The sequence below is a fragment of the Stegodyphus dumicola genome, chromosome 6 (assembly GCF_044657685.1).
Source record: "Stegodyphus dumicola isolate Sdum_Otavi_A_Nest chromosome 6, ASM4465768v1".
Taxonomy (NCBI): Eukaryota; Metazoa; Arthropoda; class Arachnida; order Araneae; family Eresidae; genus Stegodyphus; species Stegodyphus dumicola.
The window spans coordinates 67,966,025-67,982,104 of NC_140773.1; the positions used below are offsets into that span (position 1 = coordinate 67,966,025).

The 16,080-nt window shown below is 32.3% G+C and overlaps 1 long non-coding RNA gene across 1 annotated transcript in view; it reads right to left on the reverse strand.

Moving 5' to 3' along the window:
- LOC118202046 (uncharacterized) overlaps window positions 1-16,080 on the reverse strand; it is a 66,317-nt gene that overhangs the window by 40,097 nt on the left and 10,140 nt on the right. Inside the window, exons 2-4 of the long non-coding RNA XR_004760349.2 lie at window positions 13,936-14,033; window positions 7,584-7,658; window positions 598-736 (exon numbers count right to left, since the gene is read on the reverse strand). This is a non-coding gene — a long non-coding RNA (uncharacterized LOC118202046). The remainder of the gene's footprint in view (window positions 1-597; window positions 737-7,583; window positions 7,659-13,935; window positions 14,034-16,080) is intronic.

A 16,080-nucleotide genomic window follows, 5' to 3' on the forward strand; every position in this document is an offset into this window, starting at 1 on the left:
CAATTTTAGCTATATTAAGTTTGGTTTTGTACTCACATTTCAAATCATCCTGTCAGTAATAAAATTTCAGCCTGATTGCTAAATATCTAATTAAATACGAAATTGGTAACATCATAGTAATAATGGCTCTTTTAATTCAAATAACTTTAAAGTTTTATTATTTATATTTGTTACATAAAAATGGTACACGAATTTTATTTATTTTTTATACTGATATTAAATGTATTCATTACTTATACATACATACATATATTCATATGATTTTTATATCGTATGAAATGGTTTATCGAAGGATTACAGTACAAAATTAGAGGTTTCATTCCGTACAATCGAAACACTATTTTAAGATTATCCTTGTCTCGGTTAATTTAGCTTACAGAAACGTCTTGGCGCAGATTTACTGTTTTTTTTAACCTCTTCACAAAGAGGTCGCTAAGTAAAAACGCAATCAGAAAGCTGTGGCCATTCATGAAGAATCAGAACTTAAGCATCCTTTGCCAGCATGAAGAATTTGTAATCATAAATAACGTGCTGTCATTAATTCATTGTAGCGTAACAAGAATGACAAAAGAATGTAAGCTCTTTTTCAATACTTACAATAAGTCGAATTGAGAAGATAATCATTAGCTTACACAGGTATCAAACTTGCGCACTTTAACATCAAAAGATGTTTAATTTCACTTCCTTTTGATAGCTTGAAGCATTAGAGATTAGACCATCGAACCTGGACTCAAAACTGCAAAATGAAAATGAATTTTTGTCATTATAAAAGCAGCATTATAAAGAACAAGAGACATAAAATTATCAAAACAACAACCTTGTGTATGGTGTAGGTTTAGTCAAGATCTCAATCGATTTCGAGGCCAAACGGTACAGTCTTCATCTGTAGCAAAGAAATGTTTCACCTTGACGTGTTTCTCTTTTGTTTTCAAGAACAAGGGAGTCTAAGCTTCTGTTACCGAGTGCACATATGTAGAGGTATGAACCTATTTAATGCGTGCAGTAAGAGGAAAATGAAATTGATTTTTCATCAGAAATTAAAAGAGGAAGAATTAATTGCTTCGTATATGTTTGAAATTTTAAAGGAGCGTTTGGTCTAAAACCTAAAGCATCACACTACTAGCTGGTTGTGTAGTCCCTAACACATTTGCAGCTCAATGGATTGTGATTAAAGTGCCTTCTTTAACAGTCGGGTCTAGAGTAAATGTCTGCAATATTTATGCATACACTTTTAAGGAAACATGTTTTCGATGCATTGTTAAAGCTCCTACGTTTGTGAGATTGAATCGGTTTAATTTTGGATCTGCAATCTTCCGGTTTCACAGTAAATTGAGAGAATTATGCTATGATCAGTCTTATTAGGATACTGAAACAGTTGAACCCGAATAAACTGGTAAGGAAGGTTTGCTCTGTTTATTTGCGAACTTAAACTATATTTCATACTTTTTGGGCCATATGAAGTCAAAGGAGATTTCATTTTGTCAGTAGAACCGCTAATCGATAGGACTTCAAGCACAAATTTAACAAGTAGCGCGTGTTTTCTCGTAATGCTCAAAGAGTTGATCATAGCTATACTTCATGCGAAAGTTATAAGTTTAGGTTTCAGAAAAAATACGTATGAAACAATTATTTAATTTGCCAAGATTTTTGGAATATTTTTGTTCTTTTAACGATTTCAAAAATTAAAAAAGCCACTACTATGTTGCAATTGCAGCTTTACGACTGTTATAGTTTCGACTTAATACAGATAGCATATCATAAAACTAGATTAATTTCCTTCTCTAATTCTAAGGAGGTATATGTATTTCGAATAAGGATTTTATTACTTTCGTCAGGCATAATAGAAATTCGAGTAGCTTTTTTCTGTTTGAAGGTTATTTTTAGGCAAAAAGGCAGGGAAACTTATCCATCTGCAGTCAATGATCGGTATCATTGACTACTGACAGATCTTGGCGTCAGCAGATTCTGATAAGTCGTTAATTGGTTTAGGTAAGAGAAGAGTGGTAAGAGGATTCTTAACATTCATAAGAAAATCACTCGCACTTAGATACATTTTAGTTGCTAAGTGATCTTGATGAATACCTTTAAGAATCAGGAATGATTGACGAGTTGCAGTTGAAATTCCATCAGTCTTCTGAAGTTTATAGAGGCTTTTTTAATGTACTTCAATATTAACTGAATTTTTCATATCAACACAAACTGCTTGTCAAAAGAAAATAAATTGTTTATTTTTCTTGGCTTCGCATGGCAACATAAATGTGTGGACTAATTTTAACACTCATGTAACTTGCTTAGAAACAACGTTCAATTGAAGAAACTGGTAATAGCAAAATGAATCTAATTTATTTTATGTTGTGACTAGCTGATACCCGTCCGCTTTGCTGGGCACACTATTTTAATGTGAACCTAGACTTCTTATATGGACGAAATGTCTAATTTCGAATTGATAATTAATGTAAATGTTTTAAATTTAAAGTCGGGAAATATAGTGCCATTCCGTGAATATGTCATACACAGATTTCCGCATCACTCATGAGGTACTGTGTAGTGGGATGTGTCCCCATTATTTAACGTGGCGGGATCCCCAATAGATCTACACCACGAAAAATTGCCAACATAAAACTGAAGTTTATATATATTTAACTGTTATCATAAGTTTTATGAAGATAAATGTTATTATCTTTGTTATTAAATTTTTTAATCAAATATAATTATTTGTCCTTCATTTTGTATCTATGGCAATTTTTATAAGTAACAAAAACATTTTTATTTTTTATCAGAATAATTTATTTCTCTTAATATTAACATTTATTTTCATGAAACTTATGATAACAGTTAAATATGAATGTTATTATTAACCTTATCATTTAAATGTTTGTATTCATTGGATTGATGCAAGTTACTTACCAATTTAATAATTTTAGAGGAAAATGTATTCATTGGCAAAATTGCATTTCATATCTAGTTTTGGCAACAATAAAAGAAAATTATGAACTTGGATTTCAAAACCAAATGTATGAGAAACTTCTACTATATAACAAAAATCCATTTTGGACAGGATTTACCTAAAATCCATTCTTAGGGTGCGTCTAATTCGTGGAATGAGTAACTATGCAAAATTTTAAGTCAATCTGATGTATAAGTTTCGGAGATCTCGTGATGAGTCAGTGGTATTTCGCTTATATATATATATATATATATATATATATATTAAAAAAATAGGAATTTTCGGTTAAAAAAAAGGTTAAGAACAGTGCTTTATATAATTTAAAAATTGTAAAAAATATTTCACTGAGCCATTAAGTATGCAAAGTTCTTTATATTATTTATCACATCCGGAGGAGTAGGGACGACTTGCAGAAATTTAACATTGGTTGCCTATTGCAGCGTGTATAATTGTCAAGAAAAAGCTGGTTGTAGCGCCTCATTTCACTAATTAGAATTTATACATATTTTTATTTTTGAAATTGAAATTGATTTTTAAAAATTTAGCATATTTATCAAGCATAATTAACGTTCCAAATAATTATATAACTATTGCATGCTTTCAGGGCTGGATATTTTTTTAGCTTTTCCTATGCTATAAGGAAATTTGTAACTACTTCTTTTAGAAAATAATATTTTAAATCTGAACTAATAGAAAATTTCAAACAAGCAATTTTTCTCTTGCAATTTTTATGCTTTTTATTGGTGTAAATAAGTAAAAAATACTAAAATATATAAAAACGAATTTTCGAAAGTTTTGTTTAAAATTCTAAATTGTGCTGCTTTTTTAAAATTATAGATGAGTATTATAGCACAATTTCTATAAAGCAATTTTATTTCAATTATATTTCACAATACATCATAGTGATAAAGACTTTTGACTCCTTAAAAATTTTTATACATTTGACTCTAATATTAAAATTGTATTTAACCTTAATAATTAATTTTGCTTGTGTTTTATAGTGATTATTTTTTAAATTTATTTTAGTTCTGCATAAGATTTTTTTTAACTTACTGTTAATTTAATTTATTAGTCCAAAGGGGCGGTAGCCTAGAAAGGCTGTTAGTTTCGAAGCTGCATTTTGCGCTGTTTTACTATAAATGTCCGTGTCTCCTTGCAAATTGTTGTTACCAAATATTATCGCCCTGTATTATATGTAAAGAAATTAAATAATGAAGAATCTGCATAAATACATGTATGTTTCTCGCACTGTGACAAAAACGACAGTATCTAGAGCCATCAAATTTTGAATAATGTAATCCTCCACCCGAAAAATTGACATCTGGACCGCCGAATTTTGAATTTGTTTTAATCAATTTCATATTTTGTAAAACTTTAACGAATCTTTGATTAACAAACTCAACGAGTTCAGAGCGAGCACTGTACGAAAAATAACAGTTTTATCTCCAGTGCGGAAATTCTAAAGATATGCTGTTTTCAAATGTATGTGGTTTACGGGTGAAGAACATGATATTCAATAAATATAGGTAACACACAAAACTTTAAAAAAAGGTTCCTTTTGGGCGTAATATAAAATATGAGTGCTTCTAGATTTTATTTTATCTTTTTTCTTTCCCTTCATTACGCTCAGAAAGTTTTATGCTCCGAAATTTATGAATGATTAAAATAACTAATCCACTTTAATGTTAATAATTTACTGGGTTAATAATTTACTGGGTTATAAGAGATAGACTAACCCGCCACTGGGTTAGTCTATCTCTTATAAGGTCCATGCTGATAGCACATTGCTTTTTGCCATCTGTTAAGTTCCAGTGAGTTCTGTTAATTTGTGTCAATAAAGTTTATTGTTTTAAGTAACATGGAGTTTATTGTTTTAAGTAACACGGAGTTTATTGTTTTAAGTAACATTTGTGAGGACCAACAATGAGTTACATGTAAAACACTTTTAGTATCAACAGATCTAAATTAGTTTGGATCTGTGCATATATCCTCGTGATGTTTAGGTATCAGTTAACAATGCTTGTTAGTTTTTGGAACTGTAGCCGAACAGTGATTACTGTGTGTTCCGGAATCAATGAGAAGTAAAGCAATTGGTGTTTTCGAATTGCCCTTGTGTCTCGTTGTTGACAACAGCACAGGAGAATAAGTGTAATTTTTGGTAACATGCTTGGCATTAAAAGAGTTTTTAAGTGCTACAAATGAAACATTTGTTGTAAAATACATTGTTTTCCACAGCTTGATATAAATAAATATCAGGTATAGATATAACAGAAATAACTTTAATTTGTGCTGCGTTACTTTACATTAAACTCCTATTATAGTGATTCTGTATTTTTCTACGAAAATATGGTAGGAGTTCAGAGGAAAGTACCATTTCCGGTTTATCATATTTAGTGAAAATCTAAACTGTTAATCGCAGGCATAATTATCTATGCATTGTATGTACATATATAAGTTTTAAATACCAAGTATGAGAAATTTCGGATTCATGTTTTTCACGAAAATCTGTCCAGAACGTAAAGTTTTAAGAGTTCAGAGCTTCATTTACGGTATACGAATTTTAGCCAAAATCTAATTTGTTATAATATTGATATAAAAATTTAAATGGTAAAAGTGAAAAGATTTGTATTATATTTTAATATCATGTTTCATTAAAACTGTTATGGGCTTCAATTAAAACATCACTTCTGGTTGCCTATTAAAACTGTTATGGACTTAAAAATTAAAGCCTCACTTCTGGTTGTCCGTTAAAAGCTGTTACGGCCTTCAAGTAAAGAAAGTAGGCTGTTCAATTTTTTCCAAAACCTAATCAACACTTAATATGAATGCAGAAAGCTTAAATACGGAAAACAATTTTTTAAAAAATTCTGACATTAGTTATCATGGGCGAAAACAAATTGTCTCGTAACGTATACTCAAAGACAGACATCGTTATAGAAGCAGGAAAAAAGTGTTGTGGGAACCCTAATTCGTGCTCATTTATTGAAAATTCACTCTCGAATTTTAGGACCGAAAACATTACCTTCCTCTCTTATTTATGTATATGGGTTGGTAGGAGGAAATGCTCCTTTTGGACACTTTAAATTCATTTTCAAAACTGTAACTGAACTACCTCAGGATAAAAAAAAGTTCCGGTTACAAACAAATGTTGAATTAAGTATATATATATATATATATATATATATATATATATATATATATATACAAGTTATTTCTCTATGTAATGAAGCTTGAACGATTTAGAAGCTGCCATCGTGCAATACTATATTGTGTCACTTTCGCAACAAAATTGCATCGATGTATCTTTGCGATTTCTAAGTTAATGTCAGTTAATTTGCAACGTAATGATAGTTTACACTATACAAGGTCTGAATGCATATTTGCGTCCCTATCAGCTAATGTTTGAAGATATGAAAGGGAATCTTTGAACAAAGTGCTTATCAGTCTTAAGGATGGAATCTGACTGTCGGTGAAAATGAAATTTTTAATTTTTACTTTTAAAATACAAAATGAGACGAAGTCTTTGAATCATTGCTCAATATACGAGTTCAGAACGTTGGAGATGTATGTGGTGATATCACTGGCTGAGTGTTAAACTCATCGTTGTTTCGAACGCTTCAGGTTAGGTGAGTATTCGTCGAATTACCAGTATTCGGATTTATTCCGTCATTAATGGGCTGACAGGTCAGAGATATCATAATTTAGTGCTGTGAATCATGCCAGAAAAACCAAAAAGAATGTTGTGAATCAGCAGTTTGTAAAGATATTAGATTTGAATAAACAAGTCGATGAAGATTAAGACTCTCTTGTCTTGAATCTTATTGTAGCGCTCAGTAAATGAAGATAATTTTTACCGATGAAGAAAATAATTAATTATAGCTGAAGCATCCGTGTTAGCACAGCAGAACAGTGGTAGATATTGTTTAACTCGTAACACAGTAAACGAATATTAAGAGTTATTAAAATCGTTTACTGAACAAATGCTCAAATCTCTGAGTAATAAACATAACAGCACTTTAGGCTGTAAACAAATTAGATCACTCTCTGGACAATCGATTTCCATCGATAATGGTGTTTTTACACTTGTGTCCAAAGGGGGCGGCGAGGGGGTGTTAAGCGAAGAGAAATGCATTGCTAAAATTATTTTAGAAACATTTACCATAGGTTCTCGGAAATGGATCTCCTCAAAACATGCAAAATATCGTCTACATGCGAGTAAAATTTGCTACCAAGGCAGTAAATTTTAACAATCTGTATCGTTGGTTTTATTTAAGTAATTTTTATTATCCTGTTCTGTCTATTAAAGCATAATTTAAAATACTAAAATAATATCAGCGATTAAACAGTATTACAATAAATAACAAAGCAATCAAATACAAACTAACGTTTGTATCTGTGTTCACAAAGATTAAAAATATACTGTAAACTACAAAAAAAATAATGATAAGAATTAAATCAATAAAAACAAGTACGCAGTAATTTCAAAATAAATGAAAAAATATACAGCAAAAATAGAAATAATAAAGTATTAATATTTACATAAATTACAACAATCTTAACGAAAAAGGGAACCACTTTCAATTTTTGAGGGCAAAAAGGGGAAAATAAAAGAAAGCAAAATAGTAAAATACTTCACCAGATTCTCTTCAACTCTTCAGCAACAAGGAAATAGATGATAAAACAGCATTATTCCAGTTGTCATTATCCCAACCTATAAAAATACTACAACTGAAATGAAACATAATATGCATCTAATTATTTAACAGATATTCATCGGCATAAGTAATTTTTTACTTAATGAAAAGTAACCCTTTGAGAAACACATTCTGTTCATCATAGTTTTGAAAGTATTATTAAAAAATGGCCACCTTTCCTTCGAATAAAAAAATCAGCATTTTTAGAGTCGTAATATAATTAAAACAACAGAAAAAGTAAGAGCAAAGCTATAAAATAATTTATATTTGTCAAACACGTTTTTCGTTTCCGGGTAATGTAATAATCGCTCCTATAGTGTTCTAAAAAGCTTTTGTCAAAAATAATTAATTTTTTTCCCATCAATAACATTTTGTAAGGTAGTGTTTATTTAAGGCAGCTGATAATTAAAATGGGAGGATATTCATTTATTTTGACAAGAATTAAAAACACTCACTACCGGTGAGATACTTTTGAGCGTATAATCCAGGGTTGGCCAAGCTCCTTGATAGTCCGAGCCATTTTTCAAAATCTGAAATTTTTCGCGAGCCGCAATTACATACGTATTTAAAAGGTATGCAAAAAAGGTATTAAAAATTTTTTACAGAAATTATAATTATTGAAAACATATAAAGTACAAAATATGTGTATTGAATTTAAATATGAAAAATCAAACATGTTTATTTTACTGATTTTGATAATTCTTTAAATTTTGGCGAATAATTAGTGACAGCATTTCTCAGTAATTCTTTGAAATCCTGGTTAGTTACTACGGATCGGTGTTTGGATTTCACGAATTTTAACGTGGAATAAAATGATTCACATAAGTACGTTGTTCCGAATATTGAAATAATTCGACAAGCAGCCTTTTTTAATTCAGGATACATCGATTCTGGTACAAATTTCCAAAATTCAGTAATCGGCGTCGATTTATATTTTAATTGTAGAGCTTGATCTTCTTGCATCTCTATTAAGTCTAATTCTCCGTAGGCTTTTTGAGTCATAATTGTATTGGAAATGGAAAACTCACCTTGAATTATGTTTATTTGAAATGGATCCAGAAAAAAATCAAGGGACGATTTAAAATATTTCAAGTCTTGAGATCTATTTTGGAACTCCGTCAATATTCCTTCTAGCTTTTTTATATGGTCATTGAGTTTTTCTTGTTTAATATTGGAACAAATTTTTTTAATTCGAGGAAAATGACAAAATGTTTTATTTCTAATGTCCTTTTGAAAAAGTTGTAATTTAGTTTGGAAACTAAATATACACTGTGAGAGGTCAGATATTATTTTATCTTTGCCCTGCAAATGTAAATTCAGTGGTTGTAAATGTTCCATGACATCAGTCAAAAACATTAAGTCTTGTAACCACCCGTCATCATCTAATTCTGAATAGGTTAGTACCTTTTCTTTTAGCAATGCAGTTATCGGATCAAACAAATCTACAAATCGATTTAATACGTTGTAGCTAGATCACCATCTAACAATGGGAAAGAAATGAATGTAATTTGGAAGTTCTTCGTCCTTTAATTCTTCAAGGAAATTTAATTGTCGATGAATTTTTTCATTGGTGCGAATGTAATTTACAATGTGTAGCACTGTTTTCATAACATCAGGATATTTTAAATATTTTGTAACGAGATGTTCTTGGTGAATTATGCAGTGAATCGGTATGAATTGTGAAATTTGAGAATAATCTCTTAAAAGCCCAATAAGACCGATTTTTTTACTCAACATTGCCGGAGCTCCATCATTTGCAATGTTTACAGGTTTATTAAGAGGCACATCAAAAGTTTTCATTATGGAATCTAATGCATTTTTAATATCGACACCGCGGGTTGACTCTTGAAATGCTACTAAATCTAATAATTCCTCTTTAACAATGAAGTCAGGTGAAGCAAAACGTATGAAAACTGCCAATTGCGGAAGATCTGTGATATTTGTCGATTCGTCAAGGACTAAGCGGAATGCAATACAGTTTCTTAAAATCATTTTTTAAATTATATTCAAAAGATGCATTAATTGCAATTATGCGTCATTCGGTTGTGTGTCTCGAGATGGGAATTTGCGAAACAACTTTGTGCAATGCTGCATTATTCAGATCTAAAACTTTAAGTACATCTTCCAAGTTTTTTTTCCAAGTTTTAATAAACTCTCCCTTTCCATAGGGAGTTTTTGCACGAGCAATATTTCAGGCAATAACAAAACTGGCTTCAGCCACATTATTAGCTTGATTGCTAAAGGGCATCAAAATTGACTGTTGTGTATTTAAATTTGATTTTAAAGAAGCCAGTTTATCTGATGTTAATTTGGAGTTTGGTGGATACTGATTAGAAACCTGAGGATGATTGGTTTCATAATGTATACGTACATTGCTAGCTTTATAATTTTTGACCGTAGAATTATATAACACATAATGCTCTTCCGTTATTGTCAATAAAAATTAAATTCTCCTCCCACTCATTATTAAAATTTCTATTTTCTTCTTGCTCGTATTTTCTTATTTTACTTTCGTTCTCTGTCGTCATATTTTTAAAAGAACTGGAAATAAATAAAGAAATTAAGAAAATACATGTTTTGTGTTATTAAAACAATAACAACACATGTTACATACGACGAAACAAATTATAGTTAACTTACCAAAAATTCCAGATTACAAATTATATCCGTAGCAAGAGTGATACAAATTGTTTCCTTCAGAGCACAATGTCAACTGTCCGTTGCAATGAAAGTTTACAACACGGAGTATAATGACTCCGTGTTTATACTCCGCGGTTTACAAATTCAAAATCGGTCTGGAGTTGCGTTCAGACATCGGCTGGACACCCCAAACGCCTGAATAATTTCCTTACCCCTAGCATAACCGAGCTGTGAATCCGAGAGTGTTGGACGCACTTTGGTTAGCTCCGCGATTCTGAACTTTGAACTGATCCAGTCCCGTTAGGCGGTCGGTTAGTGTATTTTTAGCATTTTGACTGAGCACTGCTTTGACTTTTGAGAGTGACCCTTTGGGTTACACGGTAAATATGTCCTTTTTTTAGGGCAGTTAATACAGACGATGAAGCCAGCGATTGCACGGACTCAGGACTCTCGACTTTCTCACTACCATCCACATCGAAACGTGAAGAAGTTTTGAAGGACCCCAGACTCAGGAAAAAAGTGAAAGCAAAAACGGATAACGCTGTTTCGGAGATGAAAAGGATGAAAGATCCTGAGAGGAAAAATTTCCGAAATTAATGCGGGACTACGGAGAGGAAAAAATACAGCTGCTTATACAGGAATTCGGAACGGATCACCTGACGCGCCACAGGGAATTTGAAGAATGACTAAAGGCTGCTAAATCCCCTGAAGAAGTGGTCAATCTAGCGATGGAATATTCAAAGAAACTACCAAGCTTAACAGCAAAAGACAACGAACGGAACAAAATGCCACTCTCAATGAAAAAGAAGGTAATTGGATTTTCCTCCAAGAAGACCGTAAAAGTTCAGGAAAAGCTAGTCCCTATGGAGATACCGCAGGAAAATCGATTCCAGATACTTCGGAAAATTGAAGAGGAAAGCCTAGTAGGAGGAGCCGGCGATGTGAACCCGCCCCCACCGATTGTATTGTCCAAAGTGAAATGGATTGGATAAAGTGGGACGAATTGTTCACGATACACTGTGCAGAAGCCCACGATTCACAAATGAGGGGAAACTCGATTTTTGTATACACCAAGAATCTGACTGACTACAGTTTGATGAGTGAACTCCTTCCAGAAAAGAAAATACCCTTCCATTCCTACCAGTTTGAAAAACCGATCCGCGTTATAATGAAGAATCTCCCGGCCACTATTAAAGAAAATACCATAGTCCAAGACCTGAAGTTCAAGAATTTCCCTATTTAAAAGCGAAACAGTTTTCGAAAAGTCATGAAGGAAAGAAAATCAACCTACCCATCTACCTCCTTGAAATCAAAAGAACCCCGGAAAGAAACAAGATACACCAGCTAGATAAAATGTTCAGCTTTAACGTCGTTATTGAAAAATTCAACCCTAAGAAAAGCCCCGTACAATGCTACCGCTGCCAGCAGTTTGGACACTCTCATTACTGTTGCAGTAATCCGGTGAGGTGTGTGAAGTGTGGGAAACAGCACAGAAGTAACGAATGTGACATGAAACGGAGGATAAGCCTAAATGCATATTTTGTGCCACGTGAGCAGCTATACGGGCTGCAGCGAATGCAAAAAAAGGTTTGAAAGAAAAAGCAGTCCTCCCCAGCCGAAAGTACCTGAATTCTCGGAAGAAAACTTTCTAAGTTCTAAGACAACCCATACCCCATTGAATAAAAACCTCCTACAAGTCACTTACAGCGAGAAATTGCAAGGATAAATCCCCCCCCCCGCCGAAAGACTCAAACGATGCCCTTAATTGGATACAAGATGAGAAAATCAACGCGTTCCTTACTGCCATCATATCCTGTATTGGGAAGATCAGAGCGGCAAGAAACTCAGCCGAAAAACTACAAACCGGATTTCAAGCAGCAATGTTACTCTTAAAATTTGCAGAATCTGAAGACTAGAATAGACTTTGTCATTTCTTAGGCAGTTTATCTGCTTCTCCAGAGTTGGTATACGAACGGCTCATCATCGCAACATCTTCTGAGAATACCATATTTTTGGAATTCTCTGCCTACTTCATCATGTTATGCTAGGAACGTCATTGCCAATCGCAATGTGTTACATTCAGGATGAGGCTTTTAGCCTAGGCGCCTGTAAACATGTGCTTCGCACCTGAGCCTTTCCCCTAAAAGCATTAGTGATTGCTTTTAGGTGTTGTTAAATGACACGTCAATCATTTTTTTGGAAGCGACTAAAAGTAGTTCTGTTATTTTAATGCACCTTCTCTTTTCTTTGTTTACCGTCAATGTTTAGCTTTTAATGCCCCAAGTTGCAATCCTGTCCCAAGGGGGGAACTTCACACAGGGTGAAAGCATCCGAGAAAGAAATTCTCGCTTTACTTAAGTCGTTATTGTTAGCTCTGTAGTACTTAATTTATCATAGGGGGAAGGAAAAGCATTCCAGGAGAAATTCGTAGACAAGGCGTTTTCGATGTTTGCGGAAAAGAGATTTTGCCCTCTCTCGATGCGAAAGAGTTAACTTGGACGGAAATGAAATTTATTACAACGTTTCACTTAGTCTTTCATATTTGTTGTCAGTAATTTAAAAGACATTTTGAAACACATATGGAACGATAATAATTTTTTAATAGATAATAACACAAAAAGACAAGGGAACTCGGGTACATTTATCGAGAGCCACAAATAATCCTTCAAAGAGCCGCATGTGGCCCGAGAGCCGCAGAACGGCCACCCCTGCTATAATCATTTTTATCACATTCCAGCTGAATCATGGCAAAGAATAATTCATTGCCGTTTGTCGACTTTAAAGTCTAAACAACGGTAGCTAAGTCATTCGCAAAATAATTTCATCTACTCGGTGTTTGCGGCAAACAAGTTTGACAAAAATGTTTACTGAAGAAATTTTTACTAAAGAGTTCAGTTTCTCAACTCATGGGAAACTACTTCAAAATGATTAACTAAATGTAATAAATCAAACAGTTCCCAGCATAAGTTCTCAAATTCAGAGTTCGATTTCGAGAACTGAAGGCCCGGTGCAAAACCTATTGGGGCACCCTCCTCGAGTTTTTTTCAACACAATAGATGTCATTGATGTAAATTATATTTCTGATAAAGCACAATTTATATAAAGTATTTCGCATTCAATGTTTTTCATTTAGACTTACTTAAGCAAAAAAGTGCGTTTCCCCATTTTTATTTTGGTAGTTTCAGTTCCATGTGTTTGAATACAATGTAAACATACACATTTTAAACCAGGGTCTGTTTTTTTAAAGAACTTGAAAAATGAGTTAAGAACCTAAATATTTCTTTTCATTTTACTATAGGCTTTAATTAAGGTTTCGAGATAAGAATAAATAGGATACTTACGTATTTTCCCGTTCACCGTTTTCGAAATCATTGTTGCTAAGCAGTGCAATTTAACACTAATACTGGAAAGCTTGATGTCACAACAAGCTCCTCAGATCTTCTCATTGATTTCATAAAAACTCAATTAATTCCCGAGTAGTGAAAAATTGTGTTTTCTTGTCTTTATTTCTGGGTAATTTCAAAGGTTCGGTGTCTGATTTTTAAGGAAAAGCATAAAAAACTAAAACACTATGTTTAACATTTCATTTCTGTCTCTGATTTCATATTTTTAAAACTTAGAATTTAAAAAGAAAATATACAATACTTTACATACTTTAAATACTTTAAGAGGATTTGAAAACCGGATCACGAGTCCCGTTTTCCACGTGCGAAGATCAGGCCCTGCTCATACCTTATTCTGAGTATTCCAAACTAGAAAAATGAAAACAGGATAACAAAGGAGTTATTTGAAAATGTTAATGAAGTTGAAACATATATTTCTGTTAGCTGATTATACAAATAGCCTTTTGGGAAGGGAAAAACAGATTCAGAATCAAGGAGTACAGCTAATTGATTCGATTTCTCATTATTAATAGCAATTTTGAATTACTTGAATTAAACTTCAAAAGCCTGAACTTGTATTGCTGCTGTAAGCATATACTATTAGACTAATATTATTATTTTTATATAATAATAGCCCTCAAGCTTTAATGCTTTTAGTGGAACCTAAGTTTTTAATGGAATAGCTAATACATTTGGGATATCTGTTGTACATAATGTAACACCATAAGACGGATAATGGCATATTTGAACTCTGATGGGAGTGAAAGAGGTACTGACAAAGCAAATGATACATTTTCTATGAACTAGGTAGGAAATGATGATATTAATAGCTGCTCTTTATGAATCACTCTCGAAGACTCTCTGGCAATGTGGATATGTTATAGTTTGTTTGTAATAGTATTCAGCTGTGTGTTATATTTCATAGTAAATAATTTTATTTTTCTCTAGTCATATTATTTTAACTTGTTTCAATATGAACACGAAATATTGATAAGATAAAGCTTTGAAATAATTTTCATAGATTTCATAGGTTCGGTTGAGACGTAGGTAGTGTACCTTATTTGAAGCAATAGATTTCAGGATTCGTGGCAGGCATATTTCATCTTAAAACAGAAAAATGACAACTGCACAGTAGTTATTATGTTTTGCAAAAAGTTTCTCATTTTATGATAAAATTTCAGAATAATATATAATGATAATAACAGCAATGTAAGTTACTTAATACTTTTTCTGGCCTTTATATCTTCATGTACATTCACTGTTCTTATTATATTTTTTATTTTTATATTATTTTTGATTTATATTATTTTTGATTTGTTTTTACAAAGTTTGCATTATTTATCTTATTTTGTAATCTTCTATGTTTATTTCAACTTTATACTTTGAATTCTATTTCATAATGACAATTTCCAATGTTTAATTTTTACAATTAATATAGAACTAAAATGCATAAACACGGGAGTGTCGGGGGACGGTTACTCGAGTTTTTTCGGAATTCCCTACAGAAATTGCTTTTCACTCAAAATTGAATTGGCTAAAATGCTTCATAGAAATAAGTTCTTTGAGTATCAGCATTGGTTCATAATCCCTTCTATTCGCGGAAATATTTGGCCTGACTAGAATTGCCGCTTTGGCTTAACCTTATTACACGAGTAAAGACGAAACACCTTCGTATTTACGTATTTATTTATTAATTATTGTTCATTGAACGGGAGTTGGTTTGTTCCCCTTGAAAAGTCAGCTAATTTCCGATCAATGACAATGATTACATGTTTTTTAATTTTTCCTTTTACAATTGAAATTTTGTTCTTCATGATGATTTAATTACAGTCCCCGTTAAAACATTATTAACATTTTACTTTCAAGTTACTTCAAAACATCTTTCAAAATATAACTTACTAGTATGGATTCACTCTTTTAAAATATTTCTACTTTAATTAAACTTAGGAGATAATATAATCAATTAATCAATATTGTTTAGGAAATAAATTATTATTAACTTACTTTGCAGCAATTGCGCAAGTAGTAGTAACTTGTTTTCGCACTAAATGAATTTAAGATCATACATTAGACTAGAAGAGAAACACGCTAATGTGACAATCAAAATCGTAAAAAACAACCTTATATTTAGCGTAGGTATAATGAAACACTCAATCGATTTCGAGGGCAGCTAAAGGTCCCTCCTCATCAGGAGAAAGAAATACATAGAAAGAAGAAAATAGGAATCACAGAAACACGTGGTGCTTATCAGCACTGCACGTGGTTATAACTAGATTTTTAATCAGAGTTGCACTGGCCGCCTACTTTTACTGAGCCAGGCTGTCTGATCAAGCATAAAGAAATATTAGCGAAGTTAAAATAGGGAGCGAGGGCAAATGCACATTACGCTCAAAATCTGAACTTCAAATAATGGAAA